The sequence below is a fragment of the Salmo salar genome, chromosome ssa11 (assembly GCF_905237065.1).
Source record: "Salmo salar chromosome ssa11, Ssal_v3.1, whole genome shotgun sequence".
Classification (NCBI taxonomy): domain Eukaryota; kingdom Metazoa; phylum Chordata; class Actinopteri; order Salmoniformes; family Salmonidae; genus Salmo; species Salmo salar.
Genome location: NC_059452.1, coordinates 39,012,937 through 39,036,937, shown reverse-complemented (window position 1 = coordinate 39,036,937; position 24,001 = coordinate 39,012,937). Strand labels below are relative to the sequence as shown.

At 47.1% G+C, this 24,001-nt stretch overlaps 1 pseudogene; it reads right to left on the bottom strand.

Annotated features, from left to right (window-relative positions):
• LOC106594589 (metallophosphoesterase MPPED2-like) overlaps positions 1 to 24,001 on the bottom strand; it is a 182,792-nt pseudogene that overhangs the window by 73,170 nt on the left and 85,621 nt on the right.

The window sequence follows — 24,001 nt, the reverse complement described above, 5'->3', positions numbered from 1 at the left end:
TCTCGCCACAACAATTCATTCCCAGGACATTGAGCCATCTCGCCACAGCAATTCATTCCCAGGACATTGAGCCATCTCGCCACAGCAATTCATTCCCAGGACATTGAGCCATCTCGCCACAGCAATTCATTCCCAGGACATTGAGCCATCTCGCCACAGCAATTCATTCCCAGGACATTGAGCCATCTCGCCACAGCAATTCATTCCCAGGACATTGAGCCATCTCGCCACAGCAATTCATTCCCAGGACATTGAGCCATCTCGCCACAGCAATTCATTCCCAGGACATTGAGCCATCTCGCCACAGCAATTCATTCCCAGGACATTGAGCCATCTCGCCACAGCAATTCATTCCCAGGACATTGAGCCATCTCGCCACAGCAATTAATTCCCAGGACATTGAGCCATCTACCCACAGCAATTCATTCCCAGGACATTGAGCTATCTCGCCACAGCAATTCATTCCCAGGACATTGAGCCATCTCGCCACAGCAATTCATTCCCAGGACATTGAGCCATCTCGCCACAGCAATTCATTCCCAGGACATTGAGCCATCTCGCCACAGCAATTCATTCCCAGGACATTGAGCCATCTCGCCACAGCAATTCATTCCCAGGACATTGAGCCATCTCGCCACAGCAATTCATTCCCAGGACATTGAGCCATCTCGCCACAGCAATTCATTCCCAGGACATTGAGCCATCTCGCCACAGCAATTCATTCCCAGGACATTGAGCCATCTCGCCACAGCAATTCATTCCCAGGACATTGAGCCATCTCGCCACAGCAATTCATTCCCAGGACATTGAGCCATCTCGCCACAACAATTCATTCCCAGGACATTGAGCCATCTCGCCACAGCAATTCATTCCCAGGACATTGAGCCATCTCGCCACAACAATTAATTCCCAGGACATTGAGCCATCTCGCCACAGCAATTCATTCCCAGGACATTGCTGTAAAAAAAGAGAATGTCCTCAGCCAACATACCTGATAAAATCAGGTTTGAATAGAAAATAAGGAGATTGGTGGTTGGTGATTTCATGTGCTTGTGTCGACCTACTGACAGCCATGTTAGCTATGGTGCAGCTACAGTTTGTCAGGGTGACCTGAGGCCTTGCCTGTCAGTGTCTAACCCCATGTAAACCTGGAGCAGAGATCATATTATGATGACCGTCTAGTCATGTCAGACTGGCCTTGGGGAGATTAAAGGAGGTCTGAGAAAAACCAGAGCTGTCTAGAACATAGCCTACCCCCTACCCCAAAACCCAAGCCAATGTTCATCTCCCAACATACCCCATGTAGAACCACTATATTACCCCCACCATCAACCCAAAAAAACCTGGCACTGAGCCCTTAACCAATACAACATACCTCCATAGACCAACCTGGCACTGAACCCTTAACCAATACAACATACCTCCATAGACCCAACCTGGCACTGAGCCCTTAACCAATACAACATACCTCCATAGACCCAACCTGGCACTGAACCCTTAACCAATACAACATACCTCCATAGACCAACCAGGCACTGAACCCTTAACCAATACAACATACCTCCATAGACCCAACCTGGCACTGAGCCCTTAACCAATACAACATACCTCCATAGACCCAACCTGGCACTGAACCCTTAACCAATACAACATACCTCCATAGACCCAACCTGGCACTGAGCCCTTAACCAATACAACATACCTCCATAGACCCAACCTGGCACTGCACCCTTAACCAATACAACATACCTCCATAGACCCAACCTGGCACGGAGCCCTTAACCAATGCAACATACCTCCATAGACCCGACCCCCACACCCCCTTGATCCTGCTATTCCCAACCAACCTTGCTGAATGAGAGAGAGCTGACATGAGTACCAACCAACCTTGCTGAATGAGAGAGAGCTGACATGAGTACCAACCAACCTTGCTGAATGAGACAGAGCAGACATGAGTACCAACCAACCTTGCTGAATGAGACAGAGCAGACATGAGTACCAACCAACCTTGCTGAATGAGACAGAGCTGACATGAGGACTCCACAGTGGGACTGGAGAGGTTAGGCCTGAAAATGTGTGTGTGAGTACTTTGAGACTTCTCTCTGTGTGTGTGTATGTGTGAGTGAGTGAATGTGTGTGTGTGATCAGGTCGGCTTTGGATAGAAAACACCCTAAAGTTTCTAAAACTGTTTGAATGGTGTCTGTGAGTATAACAGAACTCATATGGCAGGCAAAAACCTGAGAAGATTCCAAACAGGAAGCGCCCTCTCTGACAAGTTGTTGTTCATCTTGGCTCTTTTTATTGAAGACTGAGGATCTTTGCCGTAACGTGACATTTCCTACGGCTCCCATAGGCTCTCAGAACCCGGGAAAAAGCTGAATGATATCGAGGCAGCATCTGGCTGAAACACATTATCGCGTTTGGATAGTGGCTGGTCAGAGTACTCTGAGACTCACGTTCGTGCACGAGGGCACGAGATGTATTTATTTTCTCTCTCTTTGTACGTATACAGGCTTTCCCGGTCGGAATAGTATCGCTTTTTTACGAGAAAAATGGCATAACAATTGATTTTAAACAGCGGTTGACATGCTTCGAAGTACGGTAATGGAATATTTAGAATTTTTTTGTCAAGAAATGCGCCGTGCTCGTCACCCTTATTTACCCTTTCGGATAGTGTCTTGAACGCACAAACAAAACGCCGCTGTTTGGATATAACAATGGATTATTTGGGACCAAACCAACATTGGTTATTGAAGTAGCAGTCCTGGGAGTGCATTCTGACGAAGAACACCAAAGGTAATCAAACTTTTCTAATAGTAAATCGGAGTTTGGTGAAGGCTAAACTTGCTGGGTGTCTAAATAGCTAGCCCTGTGATGCCGGGCTATCTACTGAGAATATTGCAAAATGTGCTTTCACCGAAAAGCTATTTTAAAATCGGACATATCGAGTGCATAGAGGAGTTCTGTATCTATAATTCTTAAAATAATTGTTATGTTTTTTGTGAACGTTTATTGTGAGTAATTTAGTAAATTCACCGGCAGTGTTCGGTGGGAATGCTAGTCACATGCTAGTCACATGCTAATGTAAAAATCTGGTTTTTGATATAAATATGAACTTGATTGAACAAAACATGCATGTATTGTATAACATAATGTCCTAGGAGTGTCATCTGATGAAGATCATCAAAGGTTAGTGCTGCATTTAGCTGTGGTTTTGGTTTTTGTGACATATATGCTTGCTTTGAAAATGGCTGTGTGATTATTTTTGGCAGGATACTCTCCTGACATAATCTAATGTTTTGCTTTCGCTGTAAAGCCTTTTTGAAATCGGACAATGTGGTTAGATTAACGAGAGTCTTGTCTTTAAAATGGTGTAAAATAGTCATATGTTTGAGAAATTGAAGTTATAGCATTTTTGAGGTATTTGTATTTCGCGCCACGCGATTTCACTGGCTGTTGACTAGGTGGGACGCAAACTTCCCTAGCCCAGGGAAGTTAATACCCCCATATCTATCACCTATCCACAATGAACCCTTCATACCCCCATATCGATCACCTATCCACAACTAACTAAAAACATTGATGAATACGCTGATTCGGTGAGCAAGTTTATTAGCAAGTGCATTGGTGATGTTGTACCCACAGCGACTGTTATAACCTTCCCCAACCAGAAACCGTGGATTGATGGCAGCATTCGCGCAAAACTGAAAGCGCGAACCACTGCTTTTAATCAGGGCAAGGCGACCGGAAACATGACCGAATACAAACAGTGTAGCTATTCCCTCCGCAAGGCAATCAAACAAGCTAAGCATCAGTATAGAGACAAAGTAGAGTCGCAATTCAATGGCTCAGTTACGAGAGGTATGTGGCTGGGTCTACAGTCAATCACGGACTACAAAAAGAAAACCAGCCCCGTCGCGGACCACGATGTCCTGCTCCCAGACAAACTAAACAACTTCTTTGCTCGCTTTGAGGACAATACAGTGCCACCGACACGGCCCGTTACCAAAACCTGCGGGCTCTCCTTCACTGCAGTAAAACATTTAAACGTGTTAACCATCGCAAGGCTGCCGGCATCCCTAGACACATCCTCAGAGCATGCGCAGACCAGCTGGCTGGAGTGTGTCCGGACATATTCAATCAGTCCTTATCCCAGTCTACTGTTCCCACGTGTGTGTGTGTGTGTGTGTGTGTGTGTGTGTGTGTGTGTGTGTGTGTGTGCACAAGAGAGCGAGAGAAGTGAGAAAACGCGCGTGTGTGTAGGAAAGTGTGAGTGTTTGTATGCTTCTAAGCAAGGATGTGTGTGTTTTCCACTGAGATCAATGTACACCTTTCCAGAACGTCCCCGAAGCACCTTAACAACACGTCACACTGCATTATGCAGCCGCTGCCATTTACCAAATACAAAGACACCCAGAGCCATGAATATGGAAGGTGGAAAAATCTATGTCTCAGAAAAACAGAGGCCAAGACCTTTCACTGAAAAAGGATCATAGAAAGGACCTTGTCTTTGTCTAAGGATGAGCAGTAAGCATCATCACTAGTAATGTGGAAGACTGTGCAGCGTTAATCATCTAGAGATGTCCCACTGGGCACACACTGGTTGAATTAACATTGTTTCCACATCATTTCAATGAAATTATGTTGAACCAACGTGGAATAGATGTTGAATTGATGTCTGTGTCCAGTAACAGTAGCAGACACCCCACAGCTCTGTCTCTGCTGGGGTGAGGAGTCTGCACAGGGGTGAGGGGTCTGCACAGGGGTGAGGTTATATCCTGCCTGGTTGGCCCTGTACGGGAGTGTCATCAGACGGGGCCACAGTGTCCCCCGACCACCCCTGTCTCAGTCTCCAGTATCTATGCTGCAATAGTCTACATACCGTGGGGCTAGGGTCAGTCTGTCCTGTCTGGTGTAATTCTCCTGTCTTGTCCTGTGTGATCTTAGGTATGCTCCCTCTAATTCTCCCATCTCTCTCTCCCCTCCCGGAGGATCTGAGCCCTAAGACCATGCCTCAAGACTACCTGGCCTGATGACTGTCCCCAGCCCACCTGGTCGTGCTGCTGATCCAGTTTCTGCTGTGCTGCCTGCGGCTAGGGAACCCTGACCTGTTCACTGGTCGTGCTACCTTGTCCCGGACCTGCTGTTTCCTCTCCCTCCCTCCCTTTCTCTTCCTCTCTCTTCCTCACCTTCTGTCTCAACCTCTGAATGCTTGGCTATGAAAAGCCAACTGACATTTACTCCTGAGGTACTGATCTGTTGCACACTATACAACCACTGTGATTATTATTTGACCCTGCTGGTCATCTATGAACGTTTGAACATCTTGAAGAACGATCTAGCCTTAATGGCCACATACTCTTATAATCTCCACCCGGCACAGCCAGAAGAGGACTGGCTCCTCTCTAGGTTTCTTCCTAGGTCCCAGCCTTTCTAGGGGCTTTCTGTATAAGCACTTTGTGACAACTGCTGATGTAAAAGGGGCTTTATAAATAACTATGATTGACTGATTGACCTGTCCCCTATGAGTCTGTGTGTGTGTGTGTGTGTGTGTGTGTGTGTAGTTGGGTCACAGGGGACAGCTGGTTTAGGTATCAGCTCTGCTAAGCATCTGTTAGTATGGAGCCTGTTCTCCGTCTCCGCTTAATGCTTTCTCTCATAGTCTGGCTGGTCAACATAGAAATGGAGGAGAGTATCAAACACCAGTCAACATAGAGATGGAGGAGAGTATTAAACACCAGTCAACATAGAGATGGAGGAGAGTATTAAACACCAGTCAACATAGACATGGAGGAGAGTATTAAACACCAGTCAACATAGAGATGGAGGAGAGTATTAAACACCGGTCAACATAGAGATGGAGGAGAGTATTAAACACCAGTCAACATAGACATGGAGGAGAGTATTAAACACCAGTCAACATAGAGATGGAGGAGAGTATTAAACACCGGTCAACATAGAGATGGAGGAGAGTATTAAACACCAGTCAACATAGAGATGGAGGAGAGTATTAAACACCGGTCAACATAGAGACGGAGGAGAGTATTAAACACCGGTCAACATAGAGATGGAGGAGAGTATTAAACACCGGTCAACATAGAGACGGAGGAGAGTATTAAACACCGGTCAACATAGAGATGGAGGAGAGTATTAAACACCGGTCAACATAGAGATGGAGGAGAGTATTAAACACCAGTCAACATAGAGATGGAGGAGAGTATTAAACACCGGTCAACATAGAGATGGAGGAGAGTATTAAACACCAGTCAACATAGAGATGGAGGAGAGTATTAAACACCAGTCAAAATAGAGACGGAGGAGAGTATTAAACACCAGTCAACATAGAGATGGAGGAGAGTATTAAACACTAGCTAACGAAACATTTATGTTCTCCATAGCAGTAGTAGGGGGTGTAGTGAACTGTTAGGGTGTAGTGTACTGTTAGGTTAGGCTGTAGTGTACTGTTAGGTTAGGGTGTAGTGTAATGTTAGGTTGGGGTACAGTGTACTGTTTGGTTGGGGTGCAGTGTACTGTTAGGTTGGGGTGCAGTGTACTGTTAGGTTAGGGTGTAGTGTACTGTTAGGTTAGGGTGTAGTGTACTGTTAGGTTAGGGTGTAGTGTACTGTTAGGTTGGGGTGCAGTGTACTGTTAGGGTGTAGTGTACTGTTAGGGTGTAGTGTACTGTTAGGGTGTAGAGTACTGTTAGGGTGTAGTGTACTGTTAGGGTGTAGAGTACTGTTAGGGTGTGGTGTACTGTTAGGTTGGGGTGTAGTGTACTGTTAGGTTGGGGTGTAGTGTACTGTTAGGGTGTAGTGTACTGTTAGGGTGTAGTGTACTGTTAGGTTGGGGTGCAGTGTACTGTTAGGTTGGGGTGCAGTGTACTGTTAGGTTAGGGTGCAGTGTACTGTTAGGTTAGGGTGCAGTGTACTGTTAGGTTAGGGTGTAGTGTACTGTTAGGGTGTAGTCTACTGTTAGGGTGTAGTCTACTGTTAGGGTGTAGTCTACTGTTAGGGGTGTAGTGTACTGTTAGGTTGGGGTGTAGTGTACTGTTAGGTTGGGGTGTAGTGTACTGTTAGGTTGGGGTGTAGTGTACTGTTAGGTTGGGGTGTAGTGTACTGTTAGGTTGGGGTGTAGTGTACTGTTAGGTTAGGGTGTAGTGTACTGTTAGGTTGGGGTGTAGTGTACTGTTAGGTTGGGGTGTAGTGTACTGTTAGGTTGGGGTGTAGTGTACTGTTAGGTTGGGGTGTAGTGTACTGTTAGGTTGGGGTGTAGTGTACTGTTAGGTTGGGGTGTAGTGTACTGTTAGGTTGGGGTGCAGTGTACTGTTAGGTTGGGGTGCAGTGTACTGTTAGGTTAGGGTGTAGTGTACTGTTAGGGTGTAGTGTACTGTTAGGTTAGGGTGTAGTGTAATGTTAGGGTGTAGTGTACTGTTAGGTTGGGGTGTAGTGTACTGTTAGGGTGCAGTGTACTGTTAGGGTGCAGTGTACTGTTAGGGTGTAGTGTACTGTTAGGGTGTAGTGTACTGTTAGGTTAGGGTGTAGTGTACTGTTAGGTTAGGGTGTAGTGTACTGTTAGGTTGGGGTGTAGTGTACTGTTAGGTTGGGGTGTAGTGTACTGTTAGGTTGGGGTGTAGTGTACTGTTAGGTTGGGGTGTAGTGTACTGTTAGGTTGGGGTGTAGTGTACTGTTAGGTTGGGGTGTAGTGTACTGTTAGGTTGGGGTGTAGTGTACTGTTAGGTTGGGGTGTAGTGTACTGTTAGGTTGGGGTGTAGTGTACTGTTAGGTTGGGGTGTAGTGTACTGTTAGGTTGGGGTGCAGTGTACTGTTAGGTTGGGGTGCAGTGTACTGTTAGGTTAGGGTGCAGTGTACTGTTAGGTTAGGGTGTAGTGTACTGTTAGGTTAGGGTGTAGTGTACTGTTAGGTTGGGGTGTAGTGTACTGTTAGGTTGGGGTGTAGTGTACTGTTAGGTTGGGGTGTAGTGTACTGTTAGGTTGGGGTGTAGTGTACTGTTAGGTTGGGGTGTAGTGTACTGTTAGGTTGGGGTGTAGTGTACTGTTAAGGTTGGGGTGTAGTGTAATGTTAGGTTGGGGTGCAGTGTACTGTTAGGTTGGGGTGCAGTGTACTGTTAGGTTGGGGTGTAGTGTACTGTTAGGTTAGGGTGTAGTGTACTGTTAGGTTAGGGTGTACTGTTAGGTTAGGGTGTAGTGTACTGTTAGGTTGGGGTGCAGTGTACTGTTAGGTTGGGGTGCAGTGTACTGTTAGGTTGGGGTGCAGTGTACTGTTAGGTTGGGGTGCAGTGTACTGTTAGGTTGGGGTGCAGTGTACTGTTAGGTTGGGGTGTAGTGTACTGTTAGGTTAGGGTGTAGTGTACTGTTAGGTTGGGGTGCAGTGTACTGTCAGGTTGGGGTGCAGTGTACTGTTAGGTTAGGGTGTAGTGTACTGTTAGGTTGGGGTGCAGTGTACTGTTAGGGTGTAGTGTACTGTTAGGGTGTAGTGTACTGTTAGGGTGTAGTGTAGTGTACTGTTAGGTTGGGGTGTAGTGTACTGTTAGGTTGGGGTGTAGTGTACTGTTAGGTTGGGGTGTAGTGTACTGTTAGGTTGGGGTGTAGTGTACTGTTAGGTTAGGGTGTAGTGTACTGTTAGGGTGTAGTGTACTGTTAGGTTAGGGTGTAGTGTACTGTTAGGTTAGGGTGTAGTGTACTGTTAGGTTAGGGTGTAGTGTACTGTTAGGTTGGGGTGTAGTGTACTGTTAGGTTAGGGTGTAGTGTACTGTTAGGTTAGGCTGTAGTGTACTGTTAGGGTGTAGTGTACTGTTAGGGTGTAGTGTAGTGTACTGTCAGGTTCGGGTGTAGTGTACTTTTAGGCTGGGGTGTAGTGTACTGTTAGGTTAGGGATGTAGTGTACTGTTAGGTTAGGGTGTAGTGTACTGTTAGGGTGTAGTGTACTGTTAGGTTGGGGTGTAGTGTACTGTTAGGGTGTAGTGTACTGTTAGGGTGTAGTGTACTGTTAGGGTGTAGTGTACTGTTAGGGTGTAGTGTACTGTTAGGTTGGGGTGTAGTGTACTGTTAGGTTGGGGTGTAGTGTACTGTTAGGTTGGGGTGTAGTGTACTGTTAGGTTGGGGTGTAGTGTACTGTTAGGTTGGGGTGTAGTGTACTGTTAGGTTGGGGTGTAGTGTACTGTTAGGTTGGGGTGTAGTGTACTGTTAGGTTGGGGTGTAGTGTACTGTTAGGTTGGGGTGTAGTGTACTGTTAGGTTGGGGTGTAGTGTACTGTTAGGTTGGGGTGTAGTGTACTGTTAGGTTGGGGTGTAGTGTACTGTTAGGTTGGGGTGCAGTGTACTGTTAGGTTGGGGTGCAGTGTACTGTTAGGTTGGGGTGTAGTGTACTGTTAGGTTAGGGTGTAGTGTACTGTTAGGGTGTAGTGTACTGTTAGGTTAGGGTGTACTGTTAGGTTGGGGTGTAGTGTACTGTTAGGGTGCAGTGTACTGTTAGGGTGCAGTGTACTGTTAGGGTGCAGTGTACTGTTAGGGTGCAGTGTACTGTTAGGGTGCAGTGTACTGTTAGGGTGCAGTGTACTGGTTAGGGTGTAGTGTACTGTTAGGTTAGGGTGTAGTGTACTGTTAGGTTAGGGTGTAGTGTACTGTTAGGTTGGGGTGTAGTGTACTGTTAGGTTGGGGTGTAGTGTACTGTTAGGTTGGGGTGTAGTGTACTGTTAGGTTGGGGTGTAGTGTACTGTTAGGTTGGGGTGTAGTGTACTGTTAGGTTGGGGTGTAGTGTACTGTTAGGTTGGGGTGTAGTGTACTGTTAGGTTGGGGTGTAGTGTACTGTTAGGTTGGGGTGTAGTGTACTGTTAGGTTGGGGTGCAGTGTACTGTTAGGTTGGGGTGCAGTGTACTGTTAGGTTGGGGTGCAGTGTACTGTTAGGTTAGGGTGCAGTGTACTGTTAGGTTAGGGTGCAGTGTACTGTTAGGTTGGGGTGTAGTGTACTGTTAGGTTGGGGTGTAGTGTACTGTTAGGTTGGGGTGTAGTGTACTGTTAGGTTAGGGTGTAGTGTACTGTTAGGTTGGGGTGTAGTGTACTGTTAGGTTGGGGTGTAGTGTACTGTTAGGTTGGGGTGCAGTGTACTGTCAGGTTGGGGTGCAGTGTACTGTTAGGTTAGGGTGTAGTGTACTGTTAGGTTGGGGTGTAGTGTACTGTTAGGTTAGGGTGTAGTGTACTGTTAGGTTAGGGTGTAGTGTACTGTTAGGTTGGGGTGCAGTGTACTGTTAGGTTGGGGTGCAGTGTACTGTTAGGTTGGGGTGCAGTGTACTGTTAGGTTGGGGTGCAGTGTACTGTTAGGTTGGGGTGCAGTGTACTGTCAGGTTGGGGTGTAGTGTACTGTTAGGTTGGGGTGCAGTGTACTGTTAGGTTGGGGTGCAGTGTACTGTTAGTGGGTGTAGTGTACTGTTAGGGTGTAGTGTACTGTTAGGGTGTAGTGTACTGTTAGGTTGGGGTGTAGTGTACTGTTAGGTTGGGGTGTAGTGTACTGTTAGGTTGGGGTGTAGTGTACTGTTAGGTTGGGGTGTAGTGTACTGTTAGGTTGGGGTGTAGTGTACTGTTAGGTTGGGGTGTAGTGTACTGTTAGGTTAGGGTGTAGTGTACTGTTAGGTTGGGGTGTAGTGTACTGTTAGGTTGGGGTGTAGTGTACTGTTAGGGTGTAGTGTACTGTTAGGGTGTAGTGTACTGTTAGGGTGTAGTGTACTGTTAGGTTAGGGTGTAGTGTACTGTTAGGTTAGGGTGTAGTGTACTGTTAGGTTGGGGTGTAGTGTACTGTTAGGTTGGGGTGTAGTGTACTGTTAGGTTGGGGTGTAGTGTACTGTTAGGTTAGGGTGTAGTGTACTGTTAGGGTGTAGTGTAGTGTACTGTCAGGTTGGGGTGTAGTGTACTTTTAGGTTGGGGTGTAGTGTACTGTTAGGTTAGGATGTAGTGTACTGTTAGGTTAGGGTGTAGTGTACTGTTAGGGTGTAGTGTACTGTTAGGGTGTAGTGTACTGTTAGGTTAGGGTGTAGTGTACTGTTAGGGTGTAGTGTACTGTTAGGGTAGGGTGTAGTGTACTGTTAGGTTGGGGTGTAGTGTACTGTTAGGTTGGGGTGTAGTGTACTGTTAGGTTGGGGTGTAGTGTACTGTTAGGTTGGGGTGTAGTGTACTGTTAGGTTAGGGTGTAGTGTACTGTTAGGGTGTAGTGTACTGTTAGGGTGTAGTGTACTGTTAGGGTGTAGTGTACTGTTAGGTTAGGGTGTAGTGTACTGTTAGGTTGGGGTGTAGTGTACTGTTAGGTTGGGGTGTAGTGTACTGTTAGGTTGGGGTGTAGTGTACTGTTAGGTTGGGGTGTAGTGTACTGTTAGGTTGGGGTGTAGTGTACTGTTAGGTTGGGGTGTAGTGTACTGTTAGGTTAGGGTGTAGTGTACTGTTAGGGTGTAGTGTACTGTTAGGGTGTAGTGTACTGTTAGGGTGTAGTGTACTGTTAGGTTAGGGTGTAGTGTACTGTTAGGTTGGGGTGTAGTGTACTGTTAGGTTAGGGTGTAGTGTACTGTTAGGTTAGGGTGTACTGTTAGGTTAGGGTGTAGTGTACTGTTAGGTTGGGGTGTACTGTTTGGTTAGGGTGTAGTGTACTGTTAGGTTGGGGTGCAGTGTACTGTTAGGTTGGGGTGCAGTGTACTGTTAGGTTGGGGTGTAGTGTACTGTTAGGTTGGGGTGTAGTGTACTGTTAGGTTGGGGTGTAGTGTACTGTTAGGTTGGGGTGTAGGCTGTTAGGGTGTAGTGTACTGTTAGGTTAGGGTGTAGTGTACTGTTAGGGTGTAGTGTACTGTTAGGTTAGGGTGTAGTGTACTGTTAGGTTAGGGTGTAGTGTACTGTTAGGTTAGGGTGTAGTGTACTGTTAGGGTGTAGTGTACTGTTAGGGTGTAGTGTACTGTTAGGGTGTGGTGTAGTGTACTGTTAGGTTGGGGTGTAGTGTACTGTTAGGTTAGGGTGTAGTGTACTGTTAGGTTGGGGTGCAGTGTACTGTTAGGTTGGGGTGCAGTGTACTGTTAGGTTGGGGTGTAGTGTACTGTTAGGTTAGGGTGTAGTGTACTGTTAGGTTAGGGTGTAGTGTACTGTTAGGTTAGGGTGTAGTGTACTGTTAGGTTGGGGTGTAGTGTACTGTTAGGTTAGGGTGTAGTGTACTGTTAGGTTAGGGTGTAGTGTACTGTTAGGTTAGGGTGTAGTGTACTGTTAGGGTGTAGTGTAGTGTACTGTTAGGTTGGGGTGCAGTGTACTGTTAGGGTGTAGTGTACTGTTAGGTTAGGGTGTAGTGTACTGTTAGGTTAGGGTGTAGTGTACTGTTAGGGTGTAGTGTACTGTTAGGGTGTAGTGTACTGTTAGGGTGTAGTGTACTGTTAGGTTGGGGTGTAGTGTACTGTTAGGTTGGGGTGTAGTGTACTGTTAGGTTGGGGTGTAGTGTACTGTTAGGTTGGGGTGTAGTGTACTGTGAGGGTGTACTGTTAGGTTAGGGTGTAGTGTACTGTTAGGTTAGAGTGTAGTGTACTGTTAGGTTAGGGTGTAGTGTACTGTTAGGTTAGGGTGTAGTGTACTGTTAGGTTAGGGTGTAGTATACCGTGTTGGTCTAGGCCATAGCCATTATTATGCTGTGTTTAAAATGTCAAGAAGGTGATTTTAACCACTAGCCCCATCCCAAACCTTAACCTTACCCCCTGAACTTAAATTAGGAATAAAAACGTGATTTTAACCACTAGCCCCATCCCAAACCTTAATCTTACCCCCTGAACTTAAATTAGGAATAAAAGGGTGCCATTCTATGCTGGACTCAGAAGGTTGAAACCCACTTGTCTGAGCAACGCTCTTAGCTGTCCACTTTACCATGTCACCCACGTGGTGTAGTGTTGGGGTCAGTGTGGAGCTAAGTTAGACCTCACACTGGACAGACAGGCTGGGCATCCCGGTGTGTGTGGGGGGGGGGTTGGCACCTGTCCCCTCTGCCTCTCACCAGACCCCCAAGCTGTCCCCTCTGCCTGTCACATGACCCCAAGCTGTCACAACAGACACTTAGCAGCCCACACAGTAAACACACACCAGGGAGGGAAGGGGAGTGGCTTTCTCTAGTAACAGAGGGATGGAGAAAGAGAGAAGGAAAGAGACAGATGGGAAAAAAGAAAGAGGTAAAGAAAGGCAGGGAAGAAATATTGAGAGAGGGAAATAGTGAGGAAACATGGGAGAGAGCCAGAGACTGAGAGAGAAGTAAACCGAGAGAGAGAAAGAGGAAGAGAGAGAAGGACAGAGACAGAGAGAACGAGAGAGAGAGAAAGAGTGAGAGAATGTGGGAGAGAGCCAGAGAGAGACTGTCTTTATTTATTGATACATTCTCATTTCATTAACCCCCCCCCACTCCCCCTTAAGACAAAAAACAAATATCCCCTGTACTGCATACTCACCTTGCTCCACGATACAAAACAACACATCACAATAACCAAAAATCTCACCACTTCTACAACCGTATATCCAACCCATCTTCCCCAGCTGTACAGACAGCCCCCCGACACACCATATCTCCTGAAATATCTCCCCCAGCTGTACAGACAGCCCCCCGACACACCATATCTCCTGAAATATCTCCCCCGGCTGTACAGACAGCCCCCCGACACACCATATCTCCTGAAATATCTCCCCCAGCTGTACAGACAGCCCCCCGACACACCATATCTCCTGAAATATCTCCCCCAGCTGTACAGACAGCCCCCCGACACACCATATCTCCTGAAATATCTCCCCCAGCTGAACAGACAGCCCCCGACACACCATATCTCCTGAAATATCTCCCCCAGCTGTACAGACAGCCCCCCGACACACCATATCTCCTGAAATATCTCCCCCAGCTGTACAGACAGCCCCCGACACACCATATCTCCTGAAATATCTCCCCCAGCTGTACAGACAGCCTCCCGACACACCATATCTCCTGAAATATCTCCCCCAGCTGTACAGACAGCCCCCGACACACCATATCTCCTGAAATATCTCCCCCAGCTGTACAGACAGCCCCCCGACACACCATATCTCCTGAAATATCTCCGCACTTTTTATCATTTTATAGAACTCAAATTCCACCCTAAGGTGCGCAGAGACCATCCCATTAAATTATAGTAAAGGGTTTGTTATCCCCCACCTTTGACCCTGTTCCTCGTTAGCCAAATAGCCAACTTTGCCTGAGCAAAAAGGAAATTCAACAACACACATTTGGCCTTCTCCTTATTTGAATACCTGTGCCCCATTATCGACATCCCGACAGTAAACTCCACCCCCAGCCAGTTTACGCCACAGGGAAGATGCCACTAGGTTGTTGATTATCAGCATTCTCCCTCTATATGACACTTGGGACAGGAGCCACCTCCACCTGGCCAGTCTTGACACCACTGCCTGTGACAGCCCCTCCCAGTTCTTCCTGACCCACCTCTCCAAGCCCAGGTACACCCACAAAATTGTAAGCCCTTCACAACCCCACTGCAAACCCCCTAGAAGCAGAAGAGGGGCACTATCCCTCCATGCCCAACATAACAGAGCTTTGCACTTTCCCCAGTTCACCTTAGCTGATGAAGCTCCCTCGTACACCTTCAGACTAGTCTCTAGTGCCTGCATATCCTGCCCATCCCTAACCATCACAGAAACGTAATCTGCATACGCTGACACTGCTATGCCTGTCAACACACCCATCCCTGTCCAGCACACTCCCTGCAGTCTCCTGCGTAGCAGGCCCAAAAAAGGCTCAATGGCTAGTGTATATAACTGCCCCGATAGAGGGCATCCTTGTCTAATGCCCCGTCTCACCCAGACTGGCCTGCTGAGCCCCCCCCAACTTCACCATACATGACGCCCCAGCATACAACATCTTCACACAGGTCAAAAACCTTTTCCCAAACACAGAAATCACATTAAACAGATACTCATGGTCCACTCTATTAAAAGCCTTCTCTTGATCTAAAGAGACCAGTCCAAAGTTCACATTAGAACCTCTCGACAAGTCCAACATGTCTCTGATTAAGAACAAGAACAAAGTCTGTGATTGAGCATCCCGGTACACAATATGTCTGGTCCTTGTGAACTATTGAATCCAGATGAGACTTCAACCTGTTAGCGAGGACCTTGGCAAATATCTTGTAGTCCGCACAGAGCAATGCCACAGGCCTCCAGTTCCTAAGTTCACACAAGTCCCGTTTTTTGGGCAGAAGAGTCAGAGCCGCCCGACAGCAGCTCATCGGCAACTCTCCTACCCTGACGCACTCACGCAACACGCAAAAGAAGTCCAGTCCAATTATTCCCCAGAATTTTTATAAAACTCCACGAGAAGTCCATCGACCCCCGGTGTACGGCCGGGGGACATCTGGGTTATGGCCTCTGCTAGTTCATGGGACAACAGAGGAATGTCCATTTCATCCCTCTGTGCCAGAGAGAGCTTAGGGAGTTCTGCAAACAAGACCTGAGCACACATAGGATCACACAGTTCTGCACCTATACAACTCAGTATAAAACTCCACAGTCCGCTCCCGCATTTCCACCTCCAGAGGTCACCCGCTCATCAGACAGCCGTAGACAATGCATACCTTTGGCTTCATCTCTCTGTCTTTCCAAACCAAATAAGAAGGAGCTGGGAGCATCCATCTCCTTGAGCATAGAGAACCTAGTTCTTAAAAGTTCTCCCTTTGCTTTAACTGGGAAAAAACTGCCCAGGTCCCTACGTAATTCAGCTAAATTAGCCTGGATGCCTACATTGCCCTGCCCCACCATCTCTACCTCCATCTTACTAATACTACGCTGGAGTTCCAACCAATACTCTCGTAGTGTCTAAGGATGAGAGAGCTGTATTCTGTTGACAGAAAAGCCCAATTTGGACTTCCTCCACATCCCACCATTGACTCATACTCCTCTCTTCGCTGCCCCCACCTTTCCCAAAAAGTCTGGAAACCTGAGCAAAAAGTTGCATTGTGTAAGAGCTTTACATGAAACTTCCAATAGGATTTTTGCCGAGGCCCTGGTGAAATAGACAGCCGAGCCATGGTTATGTGATGATCCGAAAAACCCACCGGGAGAATGGTAGCGCCCAACAGCCTATTGCTCTGATTCCTGGACATGTAAAAATTATCAAGGCAGGCTGCACTCACCCTAGCCCCAAAGACCTTCACCCATGTATACTGTCTTGTGTTGGGATGTCTATTTCTCCAAACATCCACTAGGTCAAACTGATTAATGATGTCCCTTAACACCCCCACTGCTACCTGTGAGAGTTCCTGTCTAAGACATCCAAATAGAAACAACACCTGTACTTTTTTTTGTTTTACATATTCACCCAACACACTCCTCTTTCCCACATCTCTGGCACCATTTGTATTAACCTGTTATGGATAGGGGGCAGTATTTTCACGGCCGGATAAAAAACGTACCCGATTTAATCTGATTATTACTCCTGCCCAGAAACTAGAATATGCATATAATTAGCTTTGGATAGAAAACACTCCAAAGTTTCTAAAACTGTTTGAATGGTGTCTGTGAGTATAACAGAACTCATTTGGCAGGCCAAAACCTGAGAAGATTCCTTACAGGAAGTGCCCTCTCTGACCATTCCTTGGCCTTCTACACTCTCTTTATTGAAAACTGAGGATCTCTGCTGTAACGTGACACTTCCTACGGCTCCCATAGGCTCTCAGAAGGCGGCAAAACGCTGAATGATGCCTTTGCAGGCCCAGGCTGAAAAACAGTAGCGCATTTGGATAGTGGTCGATCTGAGAACAATGAGACTGCGGCGTGTGCACGAGGCGACACCATGTTTTTATTTTTTCGTCTTTGAACGAAAACAGGGTTTCCTGGTCGGAATATTATCGCTTTTTTACGAGAAAAATTGCGTAAAAATTGATTTTAAACAGCGGTTGACATGCTTCGAAGTACGGTAATGGAATATTTAGAATTTTTTTGTCACGAAACGCGTCGGGCGCGTAACCCTTCGTCACCCTTCGGATAGTGTCTTGAACGCACAACAAAACGCCGCTATTTGGATATAACTATGGATTATTTGGAACCAAACCAACATTTGTTATTGAAGTAGAAGTCCCGGGAGTGCATTCTGACGAAGAACAGCAAAGGTAATCCAATTTTTCTTATAGTAAATCTGACTTTGGTGAGGGTTAAACTTGGTGGGTGTCTAAATAGCTAGCCCGTGATGGCGAGCTATCTACTCAGAATATTGCAAAATGTGCTTTCACCGAAAAGCTATTTTAAAATCGGACATAGCGATTGCATAAAGGAGTTCTGTATCTATAATTCTTAAAATAATTGTTATGTTTTTTGTGAACGTTTATCGTGAGTAATTTAGTAAATTCACCGGAAGTTTCGGTGGGTATGCTAGTTCTGAACGTCACATGCTAATGTAAAAAGCTGTTTTTTGATATAAATATGAACTTGATTGAACAAAACATGCATGTATTGTATAACATAATGTCCTAGGAGTGTCATCTGATGAAGATCATCAAAGGTTAGTGCTGTATTTAGCTGTGGTTTTGTTTTTTGTGACATTATATGCTAGCTTGAAAAATGGGTGTCTGATTATTTCTGGCTGGGTACTCTGCTGACATAATCTAATGTTTTGCTTTCGCTGTAAAGCCTTTTTGAAATCAGTGTGGTTAGATAAAGGAGAGTCTTGTCTTTAAAATGGTGTAAAATAGTCATTTGTTTGAAAAATTGAAGTTTTCGGATTTTCGAGGACTTTGTATTTCGCGCCACGCCCATCATTGGATATTGGAGCAGGTGTTCCGCTAGCGGAATGTCTAGATGTAAGAGGTTAAGCGAGCCTACTGAAAGAATCTCCATAAGATGTGGGAGAAAAGCCAGCAAAGAAAGAGACCAATAGCAAAGCTCAAAAAGCTCCAGTGACAGAAAAAAACTATTAATCTAAACAGCGTCTGAAGGTAGACCTTTACGCACGGTTGTGACCCACTTCCTGGGTGAGATGACACCATGCCCCTCATTTTTCATAGCGTGTTGTACTGATCTTACAAATGTTCCCGGATCGCAAGAAAAAGACTCAAGATTATCTTTTTACCCCTTAGCCTCATTTAGGAACCTTGACAGCTTCCTCACCGTGTACTTTGACCCCTCTGCCTGACTGACTGTCAGCTCTGGGCCCATTGAGGAGGAGTCTGAAAATAAGGCCTCCTCATCTCCATCTCCCAGCCTGACCTTTTTCTCAGGTCGAGGCCTCCCCCAACAGCACCAGGCAAAGGTTCCTTGGTGCCTTTGACCACACCGGCCTCTCCCCTCCCAACTCCTTTCTTCTCCCCCTTTTTCCTCTTCCGCCTGACACCCTCCGCCTCCCCCCTAGTCTCTTATCCTTCCCCACTATACTCTCCTCATCCACTAGCATAACCTGACTAGACCCAGCCTCTGCTACACCACCCTCTATAGCATGACAAGGCCCAGCCTCATCTACACCACCATCCATAGCATGACTAGGCCCAGCCTCATCTACACCACCATCTATAGCATGACTAGGCCCAGCCTCATCTACACCACCATCTATAGCATGACTAGGCCCAGCCTCTAGCTACACCACCCTCTATAGCATGACAAGGCCCAGCCTCATCCACACCACCCTCTATAGCATGACTAGACCCATCCTCATCTACACCACCATCTATAGCATGAGTAGGCCCAGCCTCTGCTACACCACCCTCTATAGCATGACAAAGCCCAGCCTCATCCACACCACCCTCTATAGCATGACTAGGCCCAGTCTCAGCTACACCACCCTCTATAGCATGACTAGACCCAGTCTCATCCACACCACCCTCTATAGCATGACAAGACCCAGTCTCATCCACACCACCCTCTATAGCATGACTAGGCCCAGTCTCATCCACACCACCCTCTATAGCATGACTAGGCCCAGTCTCATCCACACCACCCTCTATAGCATGACTAGACCCAGTCTCATCCACACCACCCTCTATAGCATGACTAGGCCCAGTCTCATCCACACCACCCTCTATAGCATGACTAGGCCCAGTCTCATCCACACCACCCTCTATAGCATGACTAGGCCCAGCCTCATCCACACCACCCTCTATAGCATGACTAGGCCGTCTCATCCACACCACCCTCTATAGCATGACTAGGCCGTCTCATCCACACCACCCTCCAAAGCATGACTAGGCCCAGTCTCATCCACACCACCCTCTATAGCATGACTAGGCCCAGTCTCATCCACACCACCCTCTATAGCATGACTAGGCCCAGCCTCATCCACACCACCCTCTATAGCATGACTAGACCCAGCCTCATCCACACCACCCTCTATAGCATGACTAGACCCAGCCTCTGCTACACCACCCTCTATAGCATGACTAGGCCCAGTCTCATCCACACCACCCTCTATAGCATGACTAGGCCCAGTCTCATCCACACCACCCTCTATAGCATGACTAGGCCGTCTCATCCACACCACCCTCTATAGCATGACTAGGCCCAGTCTCATCCACACCACCCTCTATAGCATGACTAGGCCCAGCCTCATCCACACCACCCTCTATAGCATGACTAGACCCAGCCTCATCCACACCACCCTCTATAGCATGACTAGACCCAGTCTCATCCACACCACCCTCTATAGCATGACTAGACCCAGCCTCATCCACACCACCCTCTATAGCATGACTAGACCCAGTCTCATCCACACCACCCTCTATAGCATGACTAGGCCCAGTCTCATCCACACCACCCTCTATAGCATGACTAGACCCAGCCTCATCCACACCACCCTCTATAGCATGACTAGACCCAGTCTCATCCACACCACCCTCTATAGCATGACTAGGCCCAGTCTCATCCACACCACCCTCTATAGCATGACTAGACCCAGCCTCATCCACACCACCCTCTATAGCATGACTAGGCCCAGCCTCATCCACACCACCCTCTATAGCATGACTAGACCCAGTCTCATCCACACCACCCTCTATAGCATGACTAGGCCCAGCCTCTGCTGCCTGCGTCTCATGGCCCCTTGCATGTTGACCTCAATTTCCCCCACTGGCACTTGTATCCTCACCTTGTCTACAGCCTTTATGTGGGCACGCAAAGCTCTTATGCACCAAATCCCCACACTCAAAACACCGTAGACTACCTGTGCTGGCAAACCCTGCGTAGAGCCCCTCCCCATGCCTCACTTTAAAATGCACATTTAGCTGTTGCTCACTGTAGTTCATAAACACTTGCTTCTGGAACGAAACAACATGCTAAACGGCATGTCTGAAAACCTGCCGGCAGTACAGGAAAACCGCTAGCAAACTTACCAAACTGACTCAGCTCTTTAGAACATCCGTAATAAACGGAGGCAGATTATCAACTACTACCCTAGTCGAAAGAGTCGAAAGAGTCGAAAGAGGAGAAATCGGCACCAAAATATTCCACTAGCAATTAGCCTACCCACCAAATTCACTCGTTTCATAAACACAACCATAGCTTTGTTCATTCTAGATGTGGAATGTATGAATTCAGCTCCTACCTGATCGCCGACCGTGAGCAGAACCTCTTCCACCTTAACTCCATTCTCAGGAACACACCTGAATCCATGCCGTAACAACAGTGTCTCCTCTGCACTAGGCTGCGAAGCCATCGCGCACACCACACCTTCCAAGCCCCGGGAAACTAAAACTCTGTCCTCTTCCTACCTAACTTTGAAAAAAACAATGGGTACCGTTAAAATAAAAGTGTATTAACCCTCCGCCATCTAACTTTAAAAAAAAATGAAATACCAAGGATAGAATCAAGAAAATAAGTTAGGACAGAGCCTTTCACCCAGCCTCTCAACTACAAAACACTCCCAGCATGCACTGAGAGAGAGAGAGAGAGAGAAAACGAGAGAGAGAGAAAGAGAGATGGAGAGAGAGAGAAAGAGAAAAAGAGATGGAGAGAGAGAGAAAGAGGAAGAGGGAGCAGGTGAGAGAAGACATCAAGATATATTGACTATGTGTTGGCCCTTGGTTCTCTCCCCCTGTTTCCTCCCTGTCTGGCCTGCTGCTGTTTCTGTGATGTCTGGAATGCCGTATCCATCTCCCCTCTGGCACCCACTGCTTCCCTAGCCTAGCCGCTAAACAGCTAATTATAGCCCCGCGACAGGACGGAGGTGTGACCTGGTTACCTATTTAAAGATTCGAGAGAACCTGTGAGAAAGTCCCTGTACAGAGGAGAGAGGGGAGCCGCTAGGCCGCAGGAATATGTTTCATTCCGTTCCATCCACTCCATTCCAGCCATTATTATGAGCCTCCCCTCACCAGTACTCAGGACACACACATGGACACACACACATCTATTGACACACTGTCACTGTGTCCCACCTATCTCTGGTGTACACATCGTCCCCCTCCCCCAACACGCGAATGCACGCGCGCGTACACACACACACACACACACACACACACACACACACACACACACACACACACACACACACACACACACACACACACACACACACACACACACACACACACCTGACTACTGTCTATTGACACAGTGTCCCAGTACCACATGTATCACTGAACCTCCATGTCAAAACACAGGCGTAATCTAAGCCTGAGGAAGCCCATAAAGGAGTAGTGTGTGTTGGGATGAGCACCCAGTGTGTCAGTGGAGCCTCTCTCTGTGAGCTGGCAGGACCAGAGTACAAAGCCTGTGCCTCTATAGGGAGGGGACAGAGGAGAATGAAGGAGAGATAACCTGGTGTAAAACACCCTCCCTCAGGGATCTAGAGGACTTGTAGTGGTGGAACAGCGTGTTAAAATACGGGACCAAGCCAAGTCATATAAAGTCTGTTGGAGGCTTACCGTTTACAACTAGACAATTACATCAATAAATATAGATATTTAACCTTTATTTAACAAGGCAGGTCAGTTAAGAACAAATTCTTATTTACAATGACGGCTTACCCCGGCCAAACCCAGACAACGCTGGACCAATTGTGCGCCGCCCTATGGGACTCACAATCACGGCCGGACGTGATGCAGCCTGGATTCATTGATAGATGATGGTATGAATGAATCCACCATTCTATTGAAGGCAGCCAAATTTGAATTTAAAATTCAGAAATGTTCAAACTTTTGAAATAAAAACCTTCACAGTTTATTGAGAAGTCATTGAAAATAAATGCCCTTTTTTTTTCGATTATTGAATTGTAATTTTAGTTTACTTCCTGAATTGACTGTCTTCAATTCGAATTGAGCCCAACCCTGCTATCCATGAAACACACACACACACACACACACACACACACACACACACACACACACACACACACACACATGTTCAGGTGGTGGGGATTGTATGTAAACAGTAAACAGTCATGTAAACAGTCATCCCATTCCTCCTTACCATGGCGTCCCGTATATCCGGAAGCCTTTGACAGTGACGTCAGAGTCCTGGAGGTACACACAGTTAGTGAGGAGGTCCTGGACGTCATCAAAGTCCTCGGGCTTCAGTTTGGACACGGAGGGAAAACGGTAGTAATCCTGCTTGACCAGCTCGGCCATAAAGTCCTTATCGAAGGTCAGCTCATGGTTCCCTGCTATCACCACCTTAAACTCATACGGTAGACCACCTAGAGGGGAGAGAACATACACAAGGGTTAGAGAGAGAGAGGGGGAGACAAAGAGAGAGAAACAGGGGAGAGAGAGGGGGCGAGAGAGAAAGAGAGAGAGTGGGAGGGAGAGAGAGGGGGAGCGAGAGAGAGAGTGGGAGAGAGAGAGGGGGGGGCCGAGAGAGAGAGAGAGAGAGGGGGCGAGAGGAGGGGGAGAGAGACAGAGAGAGAAAGAGAGAGGGGGGGGGCAGAATGTGCATTGTTATCTTCAATGCATTCAAAGTAACGACCTGACCACATCAATGATTTCTCCTTTTACAGTCTTCTAGAAAATAACATCAAATTGAAGAAAAATACAGGCATTGAAAAGCTCCATTCAGCCAATCAGAGGGGTTACATGTACAATACACAGGTGAAGGCTGTGCTTGACCGTCACAGGCCACCGTCCATCAGTGTCTCTCTGTGAGGCCTTCAGAGCCGTAAACCCTGAACCTTACCTCTACTAGTGTCTCCACCATCTCATCTTTCAATTTCTACTTTGCCCTCTCTGCTCTCCTCTGGTGACGTGTTGTCCCATTGCCCTCTCCCATCGCCCAGGTAACGCACTCCTTTATTCTCGCAGATTGAGTACTCAACCATGGCTTTTGACTTCCCTCGCTCCCGCACTGCGTCCCTCTCGCTCTCTCCCTCACTCTCTCTCTTTGATCCCTCACTCTTTGTGCTGTATGCAGGAGGGGTCTGGAGGGCCACTGTGATGACTGATAGACAGATAGTCTACCCACAGAGATTATTCCTTTCAGACCCTTATTCTCTTGACTTTGTATTTTGCGGTGCGCCGTAACAGTAGGCTTGATGTTACAGGCAGAACTCTAATAGAAGGAGGGGACGATTTCTTTGTCATAAAATGCGCTTCAATGAAGAAGAGGATTTAGCCTTTTCTTCTGCTATCAATGAAAGTTCCGTATTCAGGAGGTCAGGCACTCAGTGAAAAGGCAACGGCAGCACTCGCAAATCAAGACAACTCAAATTCAGCCCTTCAACCTGCCAAACTCATTTCCATCTGCAGTGACATCGAGGTGTGTGTGTGTGTGTGTGTGCGCGCGCGTGCGCGTGTGAGAAAAAAAGAGTAAGTATGAGTGTTACTATTTATGTTTAAGAGGATGTCAGATAGTGTGTGTGTGTGTGTGTGTGTGTGACCTACAGCTGAATGAAAGGCTCAGGGTCCAGGACTATTAGTTTCATTCCCTCTCTTGTAAATGAGATCTAGTCTCTGGATCACAAATGGACTATATAACCCTATAAGGCTGCTCCATCTCTCAGTCCCACAGTCTCTAACTGCATCACAGATCCAT